The 21100-nt window shown below is 41.8% G+C and overlaps 1 protein-coding gene across 3 annotated transcripts in view; it reads left to right on the top strand.

Moving 5' to 3' along the window:
• The window catches only part of KLF12 (KLF transcription factor 12), a 580319-nt gene that overhangs the window by 117674 nt on the left and 441545 nt on the right, over window positions 1-21100 (top strand). The window contains exon 1 of one of the 3 annotated variants that reach the window (XM_030838658.2): window positions 14022-14279. The exons of 1 other annotated variant lie outside the window; for it this stretch is intronic. The gene's annotated coding sequence lies outside the window, so the exon portion shown is untranslated. Of the gene's footprint in view, window positions 1-14021; window positions 14280-14418; window positions 14549-21100 lie in introns of those variants that run through there. One more of the 3 variants, XM_030838660.2, reaches the window with a different exon arrangement.

Raw genomic sequence — 21100 nt, 5'->3', positions numbered from 1 at the left:
GTGTTTGTGTTAAACTTCATCTTCTTGACCTCTCTGTGCCACATGCTGCTGATGGGTCAAGATGATGCAGACTGAGCATTTACTACCAGATTGAAACACCGGATTTAATTTTTGTTGACCTTAAATGCAGTTTTGGTAGAGCGGTGGGGATCAAAGCCTTTGTGACCGCCTGGAGGAGTGGGATAGGGAGGGTGGGAGGGAGGGAGACACAAGACCGAAGAGATATGGGAACATATGTATATGTATAACTGATTCACTTTGTTATAAAGCAGAAACTAACGCACCATTGTAAAGCAATTATACTCCAATAAAGAGGTAAAAAAAAAAAAAAAGCCTTAATGGAATTGTTTTCAAGAGAGGATGGGAGAAGCGAGATTGAGTACAGAAAAAAATTGAGCACTTCTTGGCGGGCTTTTGTTCTAACAAAGAATAGAGAAAGGGGGTAGGAGCTGGAGGGGACTGCGGTGGTCAGAATGGTTTTAAAATTCATTTTGAAGACTTTGTAAATTACAGGACGTTGTATGCTAAAGAAATTGATTCAGCGGAGAAGGAAAAACTGGTGATGCAGAAGTGAGGAAACAATTAGGGAGCAATATACATGAGTGGGTGAGAAGAGAAGGAATTTCATGCTAAAGGGGGGAGGAACTGGCTTTAGATATGAGAACCATGGTTTATCCATGGTACCAGGAGGGAAGGTGGAGCTGTAAGAAGATGGGTAGCTGGAGCGTGTAAGCCTATATGTGGAAAATTCATTCCTGAGGGCTTCTGTTTTCTCAGGGAAGTAAGAAGCAAGACTCAAAGTGGAGGGTGAGGATGGAAGAATAGTATTGAAAGAGGTGAGACAGGAAGTGTAAACAGTCAACGGGCCAGGAAATGTCCTAGGATTGGTGGGCAGGACTTACACTCCAGAGGAGCATTTTGGAACTCAGGTTGCTTGGGAAAATATTCCCAGAGTATTAAAAACATGTTTGAAAACCAAGTGATTAAATATTTTGGAGAACTACTGTATGCTCTGTCGGCCCTGTCTTCCAAAGTCACGACGTCAGTTACGAGGTGAACAGCAACTACAGCATCCTCTTCAAAGAAAGATGTTTAACACTGTATCATCAAAAATTTCCCAAATGTTTGAGAGCACAGAACTCTTTGTGTCCCATTACCTATTAGCATCCTTCAGAACAGTGTTCCATGGACCCCAGTTTGGAAAAATCACTGTCATAACTACAGCATCACCAAAGGTGTTCATTAATTCCCCGAGAGAGGCTCTCGCAGTCACTGCTATGCCACCTATAAGGGGCAACATCTGAACCAGATGCAAAACTTAAGAGGCTCCAGGTAGGGAAGAGCTCATTAACTTTTTCTGAAGTTCCTCACTCATGAACCCTAACGGGGTATAGAAAGCCTTCAAGGACAATTCAGTCTAACGGGAAGAACAATGTGCTGGGATCCAGGAACTCAAAGCTGAAGTGCATAGACTGGGCGATTTCGGCAGGTACCCAGCACTCAAGTATCTAAATGTCGACTAGCAAGTTTCCTCCACCAGTTGTGAGTACAGAATACACAGTGATTAAGAAGACTCATCTGCCATCCGTCAAACCAGGGACAAATCTTATTTCCATCTCCTACTAGCTGTGTCACCTTGGAAACAAGTTAATATCCATGGATCTCAGTTTTCTTCTTTGCAAACCAGAGAAGACGATATCACCCACCTCACTGGCTATTATGAGGATTAAATGAGAAAAAAACACCTCACTTAGCACATTGAACTTTTACCTGTATATTGTAACAAGCAATAACTGATAGGAAGCACTTTTCTAAATTAAAAGTCTTGTGAAATTGTAAAGCAGCGTTAGTTCTGTATTAACAGTGTGGCAAAGGAAATTAAGAATGTTTTTAAAAGAAAACATATAAGTGGCTGGTTTGGTTCTGAAAAGTATGAAGTCAACACACTGCTCCTTCCTAGTCTGTTTTCTCTTCAGTATTTTAACAAAAGTCTACATCAGAGGTTTATTGAACTTGTACTGCATTATTGCAGAAAGGGATGGCTTTTCTGTTGGGGATAATAATAGTAATAAAATAATATTATTTTAGATTTGTGGTCTAGCATTTCCTTTACAAGCAGGTATTGTTCCTAATGGGAAAATAAAGATTATGAAGGGTTAACTGACTTAGTAAAGGTCAACAAAAAGTCACAATCGGTCCACTCATAGAGCGGCAGGAAAGTCTGTATTTCTGACATATTTATAACTCTATGGTTAAGATGTTTGTTTAATGTTCTCTTTTATTCAAAGGTCTCTGACCATTTAAACCTTTCCCCCCTTTAACTTAGATGTGCTCTGTTAGTTATTAGCATCCTTTAAGTACCTGCTTCATGCTCACTTTAAGATCTGGACCTACCAATTTTCAAAGACTTCTACTTTGACAAAATTCCAAGATAATTACAGCAATTTTTAAAAACATGTTCTAGTGAAAAATAAAACCTTCCTTTAGATTTGAAATTTCAAAGAATTAAGTTTGCTTTCTTCTTGTAAGAAGATAATTCTTAGACTTTGTGATACTAAGACTAAAAAATACACTATATTTTGCTTGTAGGTTTAAAATGTGTTTGAGTATGTTTGCTTTAACCATGGAACATGATCCAAGACCAGGCTCAGAAGTAGGAGCTAAAAACCTGAAATCTAGGTTTTATTGTCAAACCCATGGAGGATTGCATATCTCCTTTCTAACTGATACTTCTAGATAAAATGGCAAAATATTTCATTGCTGCTTGATTACATGTTACTAAATAAAAGTGGTATTTATAAGTATCGTTGGGGTGAAATTATATAAATATTTTTATTAGCATATGATTGTAAGAGATAGAGATCCCAAATGTAGATGTGCATGAATGACACAAGTCAATACACACACACACAAAGAGATAGAATTACGAATGGTGTGCGTCTAGATTTTCGCAGCCGACCCAGCCATATGTTTCTTGTCTAGGTGGCTGCCCAGGGAACTCAAGCATGTGGATAACAGTTCTAGCGGGCAAGAAGCCATATAAACAATGAACATAACTCAAAATGAAACAAAGAAGCATGCTAATAGCAAATTGTATCATTGTAGAATACTACTCAACCAAACTTTTTTGATGAGTGATAAATGGATAAATGATGTAGAATCATCCCAATGAAAAAATAATTGTTTGATGGAAGAACCACATAGCATTTTGTGCTGTAAGATGTGACAGTCCCATTCTCTCTCTGATTTTTGTCTACACTTGCCTTCATTGTAACCTCCCCGGAGCCAGCCAGGACAAACACGATGCCTGATACCCAGTGGTTAAATTCTACGAAACATTTTGTTTATTTTGTCACTGTGATAGGAAAGATCTGCTTCCAGCTTCAAAGAAATAAATAATGGAATTTAAATTCTTTTTCCTTTTATGTAACAAATAGAATGTATACTTTCTGTTAGTTTGTGGGTGGGGTGGGTAGTGTAATAAAGTTATAGAATTTCATTCACATGGGAACATTTTGATATATTAAGAGTAAGCCTTATGTTTTACCCGATGCTTTTTCTGAGAAAATAGTCACCGTGCTTAATTCAATGAGAAAAATACTTAATAATTGATGAGGATTTGTGGAGTTGAAAGTTGTAAACAAGACAGTATTTCAATACAACAGCTCTAAAATAACTAAACAGACTTCCTCTGTTGAATTTATTTACCCTTTCTATAGCACCTATCATCTTAATACTTAGGCATAAAAGTACCAGGCATAATGTGAGAATGAAAATATTATGATTCTGTCTAATTTTTCTCTCTCAGTGAGTTAAAATACAGTGTTCAACCATACATTTATTCCCCTTTGTTACACTGCTTAGTTCCTGAGACTAAGGAATTCCTTATATACTACAACTATGCAGTGATTGGTGTGAAAGAGAGATGAAGGAATGACACTGTCTATTCAAAAATCAGTCAGTAGTTTAACTACAAATAGTGTACAAATACGCAGGTATAGTAGCAGTACCTAATGGCCGTGTATTCACTTTTTTCTGTCCTGGTTTCATTCTCATTTTTGAAGAAACTCTCTCTCATGATCTTGTGATAACCCATTAAGTTCCTGAGACCAATATTTATCTGCTGGGTCTGTTGAGAGGTTATCAAGCTCTTTCATGTCAACAAGATATATGGGAAGGATTTATATCATGACAATTAATGACAAATTATACAACAAACTTACAATAGTTTTAAAGACAAAGTGATACTAAAGGCAGATGCCTCAGAGTTCTCAGAGTTCATCTATGCAATGGGAATTGTGTTAATACCCAAATATTTGCTGAGTGACTACTACATTCCAGGCACTTTTCTAACCCAATGGGCTGCAACAGTGAACATGTGAGAAAAATCCTCTGCTCTTGTGGAATTCCTACTCTAGTGGTGGGGCAGATAGACAGTAAGCAACAAAAATAAAGCAAAATATGTAGTGTATTAGATGGTGATAAGTGCTGTATAGAGAAAGATAAAAGGAGAGGAAGATCAGAGTGCACCGTGGGGCTTGCAACTTAGTTGCAATAGTTGGTGATGCTTGCCCTGAGGAGGTAAAAACAATAGTAGAGGTTCGTAGAATTCTTGGTTAAGATTGAATGAATTATATGCAAAATGCGTTGAGCAGTGTATGGCACATAGTAGAGGGTTAATAAATGTCAGGTTGAAAAAGAGGGTGTGATACTTAGGGTTATCTTGAGGAAGGTTTTTGTTTGTTCTGCAGACTTTCCTTTATTGGCCATGGCCATTTTTATCTGGAGTTAAGAATGGAATTGTATTTGACTTTTGCATAAAACGTTCATAAAGCTAATTTGTAAACTGGATAAAAATAAAGAACTGGAAGACCTAGGTCTTCATGGATCAGTTATCCACATTTTGTCCCTGTCTTAAAAAGAGAGAAAGAAGGAGGAAGGAGTGGGGGCATGGAGAGGGAGAAAGCGAAGGGGAGAGGGAGAAGGAAAGAAGGAAGGGAGAAAGGAGAGAAGGAAAGAAAAGTTCTTTAAGAGTTCATCTTAAGAGTAAAATTGTTTTAAGGCATATAGTTTAAATTACTTTAACTTTATATGTGACTAACTTGAAAGATGGCTCAGTTAAAACAGGTCTAGGGCTCCCCTGGTGGCGCAGTGGTTGAGAGTCCGCCTACCGATGCAGAGGACATGGGTTCGTGACTGGGCCCGTGAGCCATGGCCGCTGAGCCTGCGCCTCCGGAGCCTGTGCTCCGCGACGGGAGAGGCCACAACAGTGAGAGGCCCGCGTACCGCAAAAGAAAAAAACAGATCTAAATCCGAATCTAGGAAAGTACCAATCTTTAGTAATTGGGTTCGAACATTTTATTGAACTATATAAAATCTATAGAAATCTCATATATTCCTTAAGATTATTTTTCTTGACAAACAACTTTATTATTCTAGAAGGTGACTATATTTAGGTGTATTTTAATAGTAAACAAACAATGAGTTATTTGTGTTAAAGAAGTTAACAGTTCTAGCTAATAGAAAAGAAAAATAAATACTCATAGGGCACCCACAATGTGCTAGGCAATTTGGAAGTTACTTTCATTTTACCATGAAAAAGTTTTGAGGACTTATGTGTTGGGTGCTGAGTGAGGCATTGGTGGGATAACTAAGAAGTGGTCACACATAATTCTTGCCAAGTTTCAGAGAGCTTACAGTCTTGAAGGAGAAGGTGTATAAGACCTCATTTGTTCTCCACATCTTTGTAAAGAAGATGCCATCCCAGTTGTACAGGGAGGAAAACTGAAATCAAGAAAAATGAAGCAAGCTGTCAACGGTCACTCAATCAAGTGATGAAAACCCATAATCAGTTCAGGACTTTTTGGTTAACAGGCACAAGCTCTTTTGCTGCTGATTCTCTAGTATTTGAGTATGAAATACGAATGCAGTTTATATTTACCTTTCCGATTGTGACTTGCTTATCCAACTTTTAAAAATTAATGTTCATTTCTCAAAGACATGTAAATCGATAGAATAGCAAGATGAGCCACAACCAGACTCTGTTACTGGGTGAAGCTAAACTGGGATTCACGTTTGCCTTGGGTAAATCACACATGGATTAATCTTAAATTGGCTACATGATGGTTTGTGTACTTTAATGATTTTTAAAAAATCACACTGTGGGGAAAAGTATATATTAAGAAATATCACAAAGTCTTTTTTTTTCTCTCTTTTATGAAATGGTGTCCTTACAATGACTGTGTCAATAATTTGTCAGCCTACTATATGTTTTTCTTTTTTTAGCTGTCAGCCAGCAAGAATTCAATAGAGTCTCAGTAATATAAAGGTTTGCAATTTAAAACATTATGCGAAATTACATAGCAAAAAGGTAGAGACTGTCAGTTGACTGTTCCAAATTCCACCTAAGATGTTCTCTGTGTCCACTTTCCTGTGATGGATCTCTGGGAAGCCATGTGACCCAATCTTGGCCAATGAGATATAAGCAGATGATATGGGTAAGGCTTTGGGAAAAATTTCTAAAAGGAATAGATCTGACCTTTATCTTTAGCCGTTCTCCCTCTTCCTCCTGTGGAGGGAAAAAAGAGTTACACTTTCAGAAGGCAAGCAGGAAAAGAAAATGGACTTGGAGGCCCTCGGACACCAGAGAGCAGCTTCACAGCCTTGAGCTCTGGCTGTGTACCTTTGGACTTCTTGCTTCATTGCAAGGGCATTGGGTGGGGTGGGCGGGGCAGGGGGAAGGGTATGTATCCTAAGCAGACATTAGCTGGGTTTTCTGTTGTTTGCAGACGAAAGCAAAGTACTACTGATCAGTACAGTGATGTTTCTCCCTCTGTTTCCTCTTCCTTCCCTTTCTCTCCCCCTATTTTCATTTCATGTTATTTTATTCCCAAGTTTCTGGCTAAGTTTTAATTCTTTCTTTTTCTCTCTTCTTCTCTATCAGCTATCTAATTTGTTATTTTAGCTTCCAATGTGGTAGAACTAAATATCTATTTAGATGCCTTACAAGTTTATCAAAAGTAAAAACAAGTATGAATTTCATAAAGACACTTTTTTTCTCTTATTACCAGGACTTGAAAATTGAGACAAAGTTTCCTATTTTCTTTCCTTTGTACCCCTTCCCCTAAATACTTAAGTTGTTGAATTTCAGAGTCTGAATTTGTAATGCCAGCTGTTCCAATGTTGATTTCCTATTGTAGACGGACTGGCATCCTCTTAGTCGGGCTGTGGCAACAGCAGTTTGACTCAGTCCCAGCGTCCTACCCACCAATTTCACATTTATATTTCTAGAGTAGAGTTCAGTCTCTACTAATCAAACAATTAAAATTCAAGCTATTCTTGTTTACCAACCTAAGGTTTTTTTAAAATGTCAAAACACCACCCAATCTTAGCAAGAACACAAGAAAATAGCACTCTCATATATATGGTGTCATGGTAAACTGGTAAAATACTTTTGAAAAATAATTCAACAATATGTTTCTAGAATAATAAAAACAAATTCATAATCTTTGTTTCAGTAACACTATTGAAACTAGGGGAAACTATCTAAAAGTTATTTTTAAAAGAAAGAAGCCAAGGCGTTTACTCTAAAGTAAGTACAATTGCAAACATTTGGAAAACTTCGAATGTGGGAGGGACAGTACCCTAAATAGGTAATAGCAAATCACTATTAGGAAAAATAATGATATGAAGACTTTATGTCAAGATCAAAAATATTAATAATAAAAATCTGCAATGAAATTTTTCCCCCAAGTTGAAAAATAGTAACCCCTGAAGGGACAAGAGAGCGATGCAACTGGGATAACCCCAGTGGGTGGCTTAGAAAGTACTGGAAACCCTATGTTTCTTAAGTGCGGGAGAAGCCACATGTACCTGATATATACTATTTTACATACATGATACACTTCATGTTATTAAGAAATAAAAATATCCTTTCCATCTTTTAAGTGCAACCTTCTCCACAAAGTTTCCAAACAGATATAACTTTATCCAGAGTATTTTAATTGTACCTCGTGTTATTGTTGTTCATTAGTTTTATCTGAGCTCATCTTCATAAGCTTATAATACTGAGGCTAGTCCCTTGCATTCAGCATGAAATTAAAGTGGTATTCTGTAAACGATCTATACTTGAGCTGAGCTAAATTGTTTCCATGAGGGTACAAATTTCATTTGTAAAATTTTAAAAGGCAAGGATAACTATAGTTCAAATCTGATATGCCTCAATTTGTTATATTTAAAATTGTAGATTATCTCTATCACAAAATTATAGCTCCAATGTTTGCAACCTAAAAAGTTGCAAAGTGCCATTTTAGAAAACAAATTTGTTGTGAATTTCCTCTCTGATACTGAAGAATTGAATTTTTATTCAATACAGTATAATTCTAATTCTAATAACACAGAAAAGTAGTATAATTGATTGGATAATTTTTAAATGATTACATATGATAGGGACAGTGGAATTAGGTAAAAATGCTTCAAATTTAATATATTCCTTTACGTAAAAACTTCTAACTTAGAAGAAAGTTGATTGAAGAATGTTGCCAGAATCAATGTTCAGAAGGTATTTGTCAACATATGCCAGAATTTTATTTTCAATATATGTACACAAATGGAAACTCAGGTTTTCTTCTATATTGTATTTTAATGATGTCATTCTAACTTTAATAATTGTTGAATAGATTCAACTAGTACTCATTAATTCCCTACTATGTGCAAAATAGTGTGCCGGGTGAAAGGAAGGCTAAATAAATGGTTCAGGTACTGCTCTTGTTCACAAAGGATTATCTGTGATAGGCCAGCCAACAATATTTAATGAAAGCAGAAAGGTGTAAGTACCTTAAGAATAAGTGAGGGAATTTACATTTGCTGGATGCCTGCTCAGGCTAAATATATTTCACATCGGTCCAAATAAGCGTACAATAAACGTTAATCCTTCAATATGAGGGAAATATTATTCAAATAGGTAGAAAAATTGAGAATCAGAAAAAGGATGAAAAAACCGTCTGGTCAGTGGCTGAGGCACTCTTTCCATTATACCAGAAGAAGCTCAAAGAAGGGAAAGATGAGTTTTGGGTGAGGGAATAAGAGATGCATACATGTGTATGGGGTGTCATGTCATCATTTGGTGATGATTCCACAGGAGGAAAAGGAGGGGGACTATTAAGTGAAGGTATCCAGGATGGATGGGGCATTGTAAGATGGCCACATGTGCTGGGAGGGGAAGTATGAGATATGAAAAGCTAAGTGGGGCCCTTAAGTGTCATCGTATTGTATTGAAACAAATTTGTGCCACTTTGGGTTTCTAAATATAGGTATGCTATAATCAAGGTTTTGCTGTAGGAGAGGTGGACTGCATATGAGAGGAGGGGCTAGAAGTTCAGAGCTGGGGTACCAGGAGGGCATGTGGTAGTGGGAACAGGGGGAAACTTGAATGAAAATGACTATGCAGGATCTTGGAAAAGAAGAGACACATCTCAGGATGTGAGGAAGATATTGAAGCTAGAAGGACCAAAAACTGTATTGACTACAACAAAACAAAGTTATGAAATGTCGTTTTCCCCTAAGTTCTAGATACCGCCTCACTCAAATCAAAAGATGTTGCATGTAATCACATAATATCACCAGCTGTTTGCATTTGTAGTAAGGCTTTTAGATGCCTTTCTCATACAGGAAAATCTCCCTTTGCTGCACATTATTGCCAAAATATGACACAAGGGAAAAAAAAAAAACAACCAGGCATTGAAAACCTAATAGCACATATTCACTTCAGGCCCTAGGAAAAATCAAGGTTATATTTTTTAATTTATTTAAAGCCCCGGGAATCACCTTTCATTTTCACTTCTAGTCAGTTCTAGTCTTTCAACACAGCTTTTACTTTTGAAAATGGACTTCATCGCCCCCCCGACCCCCGCCAAATTATACTAGTGTTAAATCATCCATGCAATCTTTGGCATCATGCAGCCAAAGGCTTAAGAACTTTACATGTACATAGATATTGAAGAGAGTCTTTACCTTAGAGAAATCAGGCTATGGGACAGGTAATACTCTTAATACTGTAAAAGAGTTCCTGTCACTGACATTAATTTTTCAAAGAGTATCACAACTGGTAAAGTATAAGAAGATCTGGCAAAAAATTTCTGGGTAGGTAACATTTACATTAACAACTTAACATCTCTAGTTGTAAATTTAGCTGTGTATTTACATTGAATTAGGTATATTATTTGCTTCGATGGTGCATGTGTATTTTTTTTTTTTTTTCTTTCTGGCCAATATGTTAGGGAAAAGAAATCCAACGTGTGTACTGTTTATGTGTATAAGAATGTCAGAATACAAACCTACATCCTCTTTAATTCATTCTTCTGGTATTTGCAATAATAAAGACTAAATAAATGAAGTATATAAACTTAGGAAAACAGGTCATTATCTTTGACCCAAATCATCTTGCTTTGAAACAGAACTATAGTATCATATAGAATTGGATTTGACAGATACTTTCAACACTGAAATTTTATGATTCTGTAATTTCAACACATTCTTTTATGCAGACAGAATTATGCATTCTTGGTAAAATAACTTTGCCATCTTTAGATTTTCTGCTTTTTCACATCCCTGCATACACATGGAAGTAGAAGAGAAAGGACTAAACATAAAGGATGTGCACATACTTTTGCCAGGGTATGTAGACTTTTTTCCTACCTCCTCCCAGCTGTTCACACCCTACTGTTTAAATCCAAGTTCTATGCAGAGATAGAATTATACAAACTGAATTGGAAATGTATGCCTGTACACAGACACACACTCACATACAATTGTCTCCAGTATCCTAAGTGCCAATAATACCTTGCTTCTTTATTTTCTTACTGTTTTTGCACTTCCATATCCATCCCCAGCTCACACAATGAAGTGATTCTCTCTCTTAAACCTTTTCCTGTTTCTATCTGGGGAGTTGCCTTAATTTAACATTTCTATTCTTTCTTATGTCAACAATTTAACAAAATTTGCTAGTATTTTTTTTCTAATACTTGATATACTTCTCTCTTCTAACCACACTATACAGTTTCTAGATATTAACCTTGACCTATCTCTATATTCGTTAACCCTCTGGAATGGATTCTTGTACTTTGTTTTCTTTTTTTCTTTTAAATAAATTTATTTTATTTATTTTTGGCTGCGTTGCGTCTTCATTGCTGCATGCAGGCTTTCTCTAGTTGCAGTGAGCGGGGCTACTCTGTGTCGGTGCGCGGGCTTCTCATCGTGGTGGCTTCTCTTGCTGTGGAGCAGGGGCTCTAGGCGAGTGGGCTCAGTAGTTGTGGCTCCCAGGCTCTAGAGCACAGGCTCAGTAGTTGTGGCACACGGGGTTACTTGCTCCGCGGCACGTGGGATCTTCCCGGACCAGGACTTGAACCCCTGTTCCCTTCATTGGCAGGCGGATACTTAACCACTGAGCCACGAAGGAAGCCCCGTACTTTGTTATCTATCTTTCATCATTCTATTAACATGCTCATGGCTGGAGCCATAGGAAGGAAGTGCAGTCTGGAATACGTTTCCACGTGCATAATCACTTGCTCTAGAATATATTTATGGTAAGTCCGCCACTCAGCTCTCTTCGAGAAAGAGCTGTTAGTACAAGAACTGCCACGATGACATAATGTCTTATAGCATCCTTCCACTCTTGCAGTTAAACTCACTTCTTTCACTCCCTGCCCCACCTAGAGGAAAACTTTACAGTGTTTCCAGTAGAGGCAAGTTTTTCATTTAAAGGCTGTGCATCTGTTGATGTTCTACGGTTTTTCAAACTTGTCTTTTCATGTTGTTTTTATCCAGATGTAGAGGAATGTAAAGGGCTGTTTACCCGGCGCCCAGGATCAGGCCAGGGGGTGGGGTTCGGGGCTGCTTTCTCCGGAAGAGTCCCCACCCCAAGGAGGGCCCCTCAGCCCCCAGTTTCCATCTTCCTTTGGGCTTCCTGATTCCCTTGCCGCACCCACGTCTTCGGATGTGGGCTTCCATCGCCTTCCCGCTCGCGCTGCTTTCCTAGTCTAAGGATACTTCGCTTAAGGAGTGGGGCACAATTTTTGGCCACCTTCACTTATTTGTTCTTCGACACCCTAACACCAGGACAGACCCCTCCTCTTAATCCTGATTTCTCAGGCGCAGGCCCAGTGATTCATCCCGTCAGGACCAGAAGTGGGCTGTGGAATCCTGCTCCGGTCTGGACCACCTTGCCGATCTTCCTCACCTACAGAATGTGGCAGGAGGTAGAGAGCACACCAGGCAGTGCACTGCCTTTGTTTTCATTAATAACACACACCGGGCCTCTAGAAGTGTTTGGAAAATGCCACAGAAAATGTAGAACATGGCTTTTCCTGGCTAGAACTCGTCCCTTCACTCTCATTTCCTGTTTCTCGGCCTCTGCCTCCTTTTTCTTCCCACCCTACTTCGTGCCACACTTGCGAATCTTTCTTCCCTTAATGTAAACTTCCCCTTCGCTGCCTTCCCACGACCGGGGCGGTTTCCCACGCGGGGCGGGCTCAGGAGCGCCGCGCCGGGGTGTCCGGCGGCCTCGGCGGCCTGGGCGCCCCAGCGCGCTCACGCAGCTTTGCAAGAAAGTGGCGCACGCAATCGCCACCTCGGCCGGCCGCGCCCGGCCCGCCAGCTCCCAGCCCCGCGCGCCGGCTTCCGCCCGCGCGGACCCTCCAGCGCCGCGCTGACCCCGCGCCCTAGGGGCCACCGCGGGAACGCCGGGCCGCACGGGCTGCCTCCTCCCCCTCCCGCCCCAGAGTCGCGCCGATCCGCTCCCCCGGGCGCGGAAGCGGGGAGGGAGGGGCCCCCGGGAAGGGCGTGAAGGACGCGGCTCCTGGCTGCCCGCATCTCGGGGCGCAGGGCGGGGTGGGGGTGTGCTGGACTCCCCTCTCCCGCCGCTCCTCGCTCCGGGTCTGCAGCTCCTGCTTCCTGCTCCTCCCGCCCGCAAGTCCGCCCGCCTGCCTAAATTCCGAGCGAGGGCGGACGCCCCTTCTCCCCGGGCTCCCGAGCCGGCCGCGCGGTTCCGCCTCGCCCCCATTCATCCCGCCAAGGTGAACCGCTGGGAGGGAGGGCGCCCCCGCCTAGCCCGCAACTTGCGTCGCTCCAGAACCCAAACAATGCTTCCCCCGCCTTCCGCGTGCGGCCCTCCGCCCAGCCCAGCCTCGCGCGCAGCCCCGCGCGCAGGGAACCGCCTGCCCGGGCCGGGACCCCATTGTTGCCCGGCGCGGGCGATGCCCGGCGTCCGGGGGCGGTCCCCGCGAGCGGTCCCGCAGCCTCCGCCGGCCGCTGGAGCCGGCTCCGCCCACACCTTTCCAAGTTAGCTGGTGGGTGAGCCGCGGGGACGGCTCGGGCCCCCGGCCCCCTCCCTGCACGCTTTCACCCGGCCGGGAGGGAAGGGGAGAGGAGCGGCGGGGGCTGTGGGCCGAGCGGGCTCCGCGCTTTATTTGTCTCCGAATTCCCTTCCTAAGGCTGCCTAGCGCGCTGACACAAAAGAGGGGACTTTCTCGCGGCTCCGCGCGAGTCCTCCCCAGACGAGTTGAAATCGGGGGTTCCTCCCGCCGCGAGGCCCGCGGGCACCCCTCGCCCCGCGGCTCCCAAAGCGGCGTTGGCCATGTGTAGGTTATTTTGGGTGCCGCAGCAAGGTGGTGCAGGTGATCGGGAGGCTCCGCCGCGGCCGGGGGCGGGGGCAGGGGTGGGGCGGGGTGGAGGTTCCGCGGACCCACCCCCCAGCCGGCGGCCCGGGCGCCGAGGCGAGGGCCGGGCAGTGGGTGTTGCCTTCTACCTCTGCGAGCGGGGAGGGGTTAGTTTCCCACAGGGGATTTCAACCATCACACTCAGAGCCCGCCTCCTAATCCTCGGGCGGAGCGGCTCGGGGGCCCCATTTTATGGCAATAAAGCGACTTAGCGCCTGCTGAGCGAGCCCCTCCCCGCCGCCGCCCCCGCCCTCAGCCCCACCCCGGGGCTCGCCCGCAGCGGCGGGGCTTTGTTTCGGGGGAGGAGGACCCGGAGCTCTTTTGTTTGGGGGTTTGGTGTTTTCACCTCCCCCCCGCTCCCCCCAACCCTCCCCCCCCTCCGCGCCTCTCCGGTTTCCTGAGCTGCGGGCTGCAAGGGAGGAGAAGCGGCGTCTTGCAACCCCCTCGGCTGGGCCCCGGGGTAATTCGATGCGGGCCTGGCGAGGCTCCCCCCGCTAGACCCGGGCTCGCGTCTCGGCAGCCTCCACCCACCGGCCCACCCTACATTTAGCGCATCATGTGATCCGGGTAAGTCATTTGCAAGTACAACAGTTCCCTGGGTTGCCCCCCATTCATTTCCTGAGAACTGCAGAGAGCAGCTGAGAGGCTCTGCCCGTGCGTGTGCGTGTGCGAGTGTGCGTGTGAGTGTGCGCGGGTGACGCCGTGTGTGTGTGTGTGTGTGTGTGTGTGAGTGTGCGCGCGCGCGCGTGTGAGAGCGAGAGAGAAAGGGAGAGAGAGAGGGGGACTCTGTGTGAGGGAAAGAAAACAATTTCTCCTGCTCTGCAGCTTCTGTTCAGGTCTGTGCCGATTCCGTTTCTTATCAAAATAAACAACCCCCTCCTCTTTTTTTTTTTTTTGTGCCATCCCAGATCAGACCGTATTCTCTTAACATGTTTTATTTTCCTTCTGTCATCTGCTCAAGTTAAATCATTTTGGTTGGTCTGTGTTCGTAAAGGGGGAAAGTGTTGGGAAGCGGGAGGGGGCCGAGGGAGGGCGATGCTACTGCAGAGCAAGTAGCGTCGGTTGGATTCGTGGAGAAGAAAGAAGGTTTCTCCCCCCCCACCCCCGCCTCGCAATTTTTTTAAAAAAGAACTTATCAAGTAGCGTGAATTAAGCAAATGTTTTTCTACCCCTTGTGGAATTGTTGGTTGCAGTGCTTGCCTGACAGTTGCCAAGGATGAGAAATAAAACACCAGGGCTGAATTGGGGGGGGGAGCTTGTGGAAGTAGTGTGCCCCCAGGAAGAGAGCGAGTTGGGTGAAGAGCTGCCGCACCGGGCCTTGTGGGCTTGGGTGTGCACTGGAGAGAGCGGAGGGGAAGGGGTTAAGGCGGAGATGACACTGCTGGCATGAATAGTGAGTGGTCCTGGTGCTACATTCATTATTGTCTCTGGTCGTAATGATGTGTAACTGTCACTTGCTACAGTGCCTGGTCCATGGAAGTAGCCAGGGGCTGGCCCGTGGCTGTTATTTTCAATTACGGGGGGCCTGACCAGAGTTGACAATGGGCAACTTTGCAGGGCCACCCGGGCCGGGAAGCCCGCGGAGACGGCCTGGGAGCCACTTCTTGCCTTAAGAGGCTCGCTCCGAGGACTCGGACTTGACCTCCGCGACATTAGTTGGTGTTCGCGTTAGATGCTTCCCTACGGGGAGAATCAATCCTGCTTTTGTTGGGTAGAGAACTGCCTATTAGAACTTTGAAAACTTTTATCTTTGGGGAAAAGGGTGGGGTGCACTCAACAGTTCTGTTTCGAAGTGCATTTGAGGCAAATGCTTGGAAAAAGTACCAATTCCTTTGTTATATGCCCTGCAGCTTCCCAACCCCCTTCACCCTGCGCTTCCAGTTTTGCATACTTTAATAGTAACAGCCTTTATTCAGCTGATAAAAGCTGACTGTGTTGAGTTAAAGAGTATTAGTACAACGGAATGTGTAATCTGGATAAACAGTTTGTGTGGTTAGTATTGTCGGCTCTCTAATTTAACTGTACAGATGGTTTAAGTGTCGTGCTGTATGGATTGTTTTAAGCAATTCCACTGGCTAATAGAATCCTCCTCAGACGAGCACTCGAATATTTTATTTTAAATCAGCTTTAATATTCTCTGTTTCCCTGTAACACCAGGGAGAGGAGCAGCTCTATTTACGTTTAGTGCGTGTGCATCTAGTGGCTTCGGTAGACATCTGCCAATCAACGCACGTCATTCTGCAAATCCACCTAGACGCCTTCATGCCCTTTTCTTACTGGAGGATAGAGTTGTTTAGATAAGTTAACGCTTTGAAATAAATTTGGTGGCTTTTAACGGGCAGCAGCTTGTGATGGGGAATAGGGGTGGTCACTTTGAAGGGTGAGTGTATTCCATCTTCTAAGAAATGCTCTTTGGAATTGGCATTCAGTAAAAACAGTGACCCCTCACCTTAAAAAAAAAAAAGCCTGGTTGTGCTATTTGCAGACCTCATTCAGATGTTGTTTACATTTTTGAAAACCACATAGAAATTGGTTGTGATAAAGGGGTATACTTTTAGACTAGAAAATGTTTAACTTTAGAAGCTTAGAAATAGGTTGAAGGACAAACATTCGGTTGCATAAGTTACATCTTTATGGCTGCAGCCTGGTCAATTAGAGTCCGAGTTGGGGAGAGAGGGTTTTGAACATACAAGAATTGACAGAAATTTGTAATGTAGTTAGGGAAGAGGTTTGTTATTTTTACCTTCTAATTCATAACTATTATGAAATATACTTGCGCTGGTAAAAGTTGGGATGTTTTCACATAAAATTTTAATCACTTATGTACTAAAACTGCTATAGCTGTGTGAGGTAAAGAAACATCCTTGAGGGGTTTCTGTTTTTTGAAGTGCTTCAGTTATTTATCTATTGCTTAGTAATGCATATTTAAAAGAAACTTCTGTCAGCTAAACTTTATTTTGGAATGCGTTGAATTACTATTTACTGAATGAAAATGGTTGCGCTAATGGGCCCTTAGTATTTTTTTTCCTCCAGAAAATTCCTTTTCCACAACTGAATGTCATTTGGGAGAAAATTGGTCCTGGTATAGCATTTGAGACCTTGACCTTAGCAGCAACTCTTGGCTGGCGCTTGTTTACTACAGCTGCAGCCTATGTGTGTACAGAAAGGGAGGGACTGCAAACACTGGTGCGCTCTCTCTCCCCAGACCAAGGGAAAAACAAATCAGGATGCTTGACAGTCATTCCGAAGAGCACCCATCAGGCATGTAATAGCGTTAGTGTTCTGGTCGTTTTAAAAAAAATCTATGTTCCTTGGGGATTACTTTCCGGCCTCCTGGGAAAGGTAAACATGCACTTCAGCAGACTCAGAGTGAGTTTTAGATGTCATATCATGAAGCAGGCTGCTATCAACGTAATGAAATAATTTGTTCTTAAATATAGGTGTGTTTTCTATCCCCATAAAGATGGCATAAGTGCTTAGGCCTCTAAGCCCATATGAGAGCATTTTGAACTCAAGCCAGGATTGGTTAATCTAGAGTATTGAGTAACTTGACCAGTGAGGTGATGTTGTTAACTAGTTGAACATATAAACGTCTTGGATATTTTCATCATGGTACAAAATGGAAAGTGTGGAATTTCATATTTCTGCGAATTAATATGAGACTAATCACATTAAATTTGGGGCGTCAAATGGTTTGTTTTCTTTATATTGTGAGAGTAACAGTCCTCTTAGTGTCAACTTCATAAATCTAGCTGTAGATGATCTGTGTATTAATACAAAGAAGTTTGTATTCTGCAAAACTAGAAGTGGCACAAAGTTATTTGAAAAGTTATTCTTTTTTGGATAAATAAGTTTCCTCGCTTGTGCGTCCATGTTGATTAATGAACAAGAGCTAAAAATCTCCAAAGAGTTTTATTCAGAATCAACGCCATGGTTATCTTTTTCTCTTAGAAAACAACTTTCATTTTTGTAAATAACTCCTAAAATAGATGGCAGTGGCTCACCTTTGTCATTTACATTTTGAAAATACCACGTGGTACTGGAGTGGAAATGTCTGTATTTTTGCCCAGTGTTCGTTTATTTTCCATTTTAAAATTCACGTTTATTTATTTTTTCAGGCTACACATTATGCACGCCTTTCAGTCTTACGTATGGACAAAATGTAAGGGTGAAAATAGTAAGATTAAATCCCTGGCAACACCCTATAACCACAGCCTTAAGTCATCCACCGCAACCAGGGGTCCCCAAATCAAAAGGCAGGTAACCAGATGGCCCTCCCCCGTGCCCAGAAGGGCAGCAGCCTTCGGCTCTGTGAGACCTGCTTGGTTTCTAGATCCCAGGCCCTTGCAGAGAACTGTCTGACTTCAGCTGGCCAGAGTTCATTGTCAGGCCATAGAGCAGGGACACCCCATCCGATGTCAGCTTTTGAGTTCTTGCGGTAGGGAACACATGCTGTGGATTAAATGGTTACTTTCTCTATATGTTCTCAGTAATTATGTTACAAAAGGATTTTTCGCTTTGGGGTGTTTATTGTCATAAAAGTGGCTACTTGAGTAGTCCTGCTGCTCCAATGAAAATTTGTTTTGGTCTGGCAGTAGATTACAGGATATTCACTCAAAGAATTCTGCTCTGGGATGGGCTTTCCTCCTGTCTTTTTTTCCAACTCAAAGTCATACTTTTATTTTGTGGCTAATTTAATGGTATATATTTTTGAAATTTTACTAAAAGCATAGTAATTGGACTGGTCCAAACAGTGTTGCTTTTTAGGTACAGATGCAGTAGCAGAAAGCCCTTGCTGCTGTATTCCGGCGTGGAAGACGAGGGGAAAAACTACAGAGCTTTGGGGTAGTTTTCCCACCCCCATCAGAGGCCATAGAAGCTGCCACTATCACAACTTGTTGGCCTCCACAGCCAGGAATTGTGTTTCATGTGCTACATTCACCGTGCTTAACAGTATATATGGCTTTTCACAATAATTGCTGGCATGATGTGTATGTATATACCATATATAAAAATATAGCCACTATTTTAGGTATGTACATATATATGTGTACATACATAGTATTTATATTTATGAATGTGAGTTTTTATATTCTCTACCTGTATAGGTACATACCCCATACATAAACCATGTACGTTATGACCACGAATTATGGTAAAAAGCCCCCTTCCCACTTGCATAAAAGAGGAGAAGAACAAGCCGAGTTTGTTTTTTCAAATTCTATGTTTAAAATACTATTTTCACTTTAGTTTAACAAGCAGACTTAAAACATGAAAACAGCCCTGCCCCAAAGAAAACAAACCAACAGACTTACATGACAACCAAGGTAAATGATTGTAAAAAATGAAATAAATAACTGTAAAGAAAACCTTCATTCATTTCATAATCGGGTGTCTGCTAAGATTATACATCCTGGAATCAGGACTGATTTAAGCAGAGATGTTGTAGTTTGAGCCTGGTTCTCTTGCTTACCAACTCTGGATGACCTTTGTTAAATTTCTTAACGCCTCTGAGTCTTTAAAATGGGAAAAATCATATGCAGTTTACAGGGCTGTGGTGAGGGTAAGAAGAAATAATGTAGGTAAAAATCACTTTGTAAAACTGTAAAGCACTGGTGTGTCAACTGATTTGACAGGAAAACCACTACCTCCCCGTCCCCCCACCCCCTGCCCTAAAAGGCATGAACTTTCCAGCCTCTCAAAGTGAGCATATAAATTACGCTTATGGAGAAGGAATTTCCGAGTGTGGGTAGAAAACTCCTGGCAGTCAAAGGTCATGAATTCCATTCCTGTCTCACCAGAGATTTGCTCTATGACCTTGAGATCAAGTCACTCTTAAAAAGTTTTTATGTAGCTGGTATAAAAGTTACTGACTGTTAACATTTATATAATGCAGGTGAAGTATCTGAGCTTTTCCAAAGGAAAATACATGACAATACAGTTTCCATGATCATTTATAGAAAATAGAAAATAAAGATCAGCAAGGATTATTTAGAGATTATAAACCTCCAGGCTACTTCTTCAGTGAGTCAACTGAAACCTCTATCGACTGGTCATTGAAAATGCCCTTAATGTTTTTTTTTTATGGAATCATTAAATTTGTGCTGTTGTACTATAATTTAGAACAGCCTATTGAACTTCAAATCCCTAGTTAAGCCAAGATTCTGTTGATTAAGTTCTGTCTGATTTATGGTTTAGTCTCTTGGTTAGACTCAGATGTTGTTGCAGTACAACGTGTGAACAATAAAGGAAGGTAGATGATGGGGATCTTAAATGGGTATTTGAAAATTTATTGCACACATTTTTTTATATGCACACGTTTCCGGCCATGTACATTTTTTAAACACACACACATTTTTGAGAAAATTAAGAACAATAATACTTTACATAATTTCTCCCCAGCTACATTTCCTCCAGTTAAGAAACAATTTTTTTTCACACTCTGCACACTGCTATGCTTGCAGTAGCAAAGAAACAGACTCAAACTAGCTCATCAATATAACTCTTTCCGTGTCACACATACACCTTGCCTACCTCCTGTTCATGTTACAACTATCACTGTAAACATCACTTTCTGTGGGACTCTTATTTATCATCCCTTGCTTGAAGAATACACCAGGTTCCAGTCTGTAATCTATGGCCCCATAACACACGATGTTCCTTCTGGTGTAATTGCTTGTTGATTTGTCTTGTCCCTTCCCAATAATAAGCCCCTTGAGAGCAGGAAATGAATCTTCTTCATAGTTACTTTCATGGCTTCTAACATAGTGGCTGATCATATAGTGCTAAAATACTTAATGAAGGAACAAATTGAGGAGTACAGTCCATATGACTGTCCTTTCAGTAGCTAAGTGCCAAATATCATGGTCATTTCCCCTTGCCTTTTCATTTCTAGTCAGTATATTCATGTCTATTAATCATTCCACAATTCACTACATTTTCCTGAAAAATTTTTTCTCCTTGCCAAATGAAGCCTTGCAGTGGAGTTAAATACTACTGGATTTGAAACCTTAAACTACCCAGTTTTTAGCCGTCTAACTGGGCAAGTTGCTTCTGCAAGTCTTAGTTTACTCATTGGTAAATAAAAACAAAAGCAAGAACATATAATGTCACCATTGCAGAATGTTTTTGAGGATCAGAATTGTGGTAATGCCTGCAAAGCATCCAGTATATAGAACCTTGTACATACTTAGTGCTCAGTAAATATTAGTCTGCTCAAAAGGTACAAACTTCCAGTTATAAGATAAATAAGTACTAGGGATGTAACATACAACATGATAAATATAATTAATACTGCGGTATGTTATATAGGAAAGTTAAGAGAGTAAATCCTAAGAGTTTTCATCACAAGGAAAAAATTTCTTTGTCTTATGTTTTTGTATCTATAT

The sequence above is a fragment of the Globicephala melas genome, chromosome 18 (genome assembly GCF_963455315.2).
Source record: "Globicephala melas chromosome 18, mGloMel1.2, whole genome shotgun sequence".
Lineage (NCBI taxonomy): Eukaryota > Metazoa > Chordata > Mammalia > Artiodactyla > Delphinidae > Globicephala > Globicephala melas.
The sequence above is the reverse complement of the archived record's forward strand: the minus strand, read 5'-3'. Positions and strand labels throughout refer to the sequence as shown.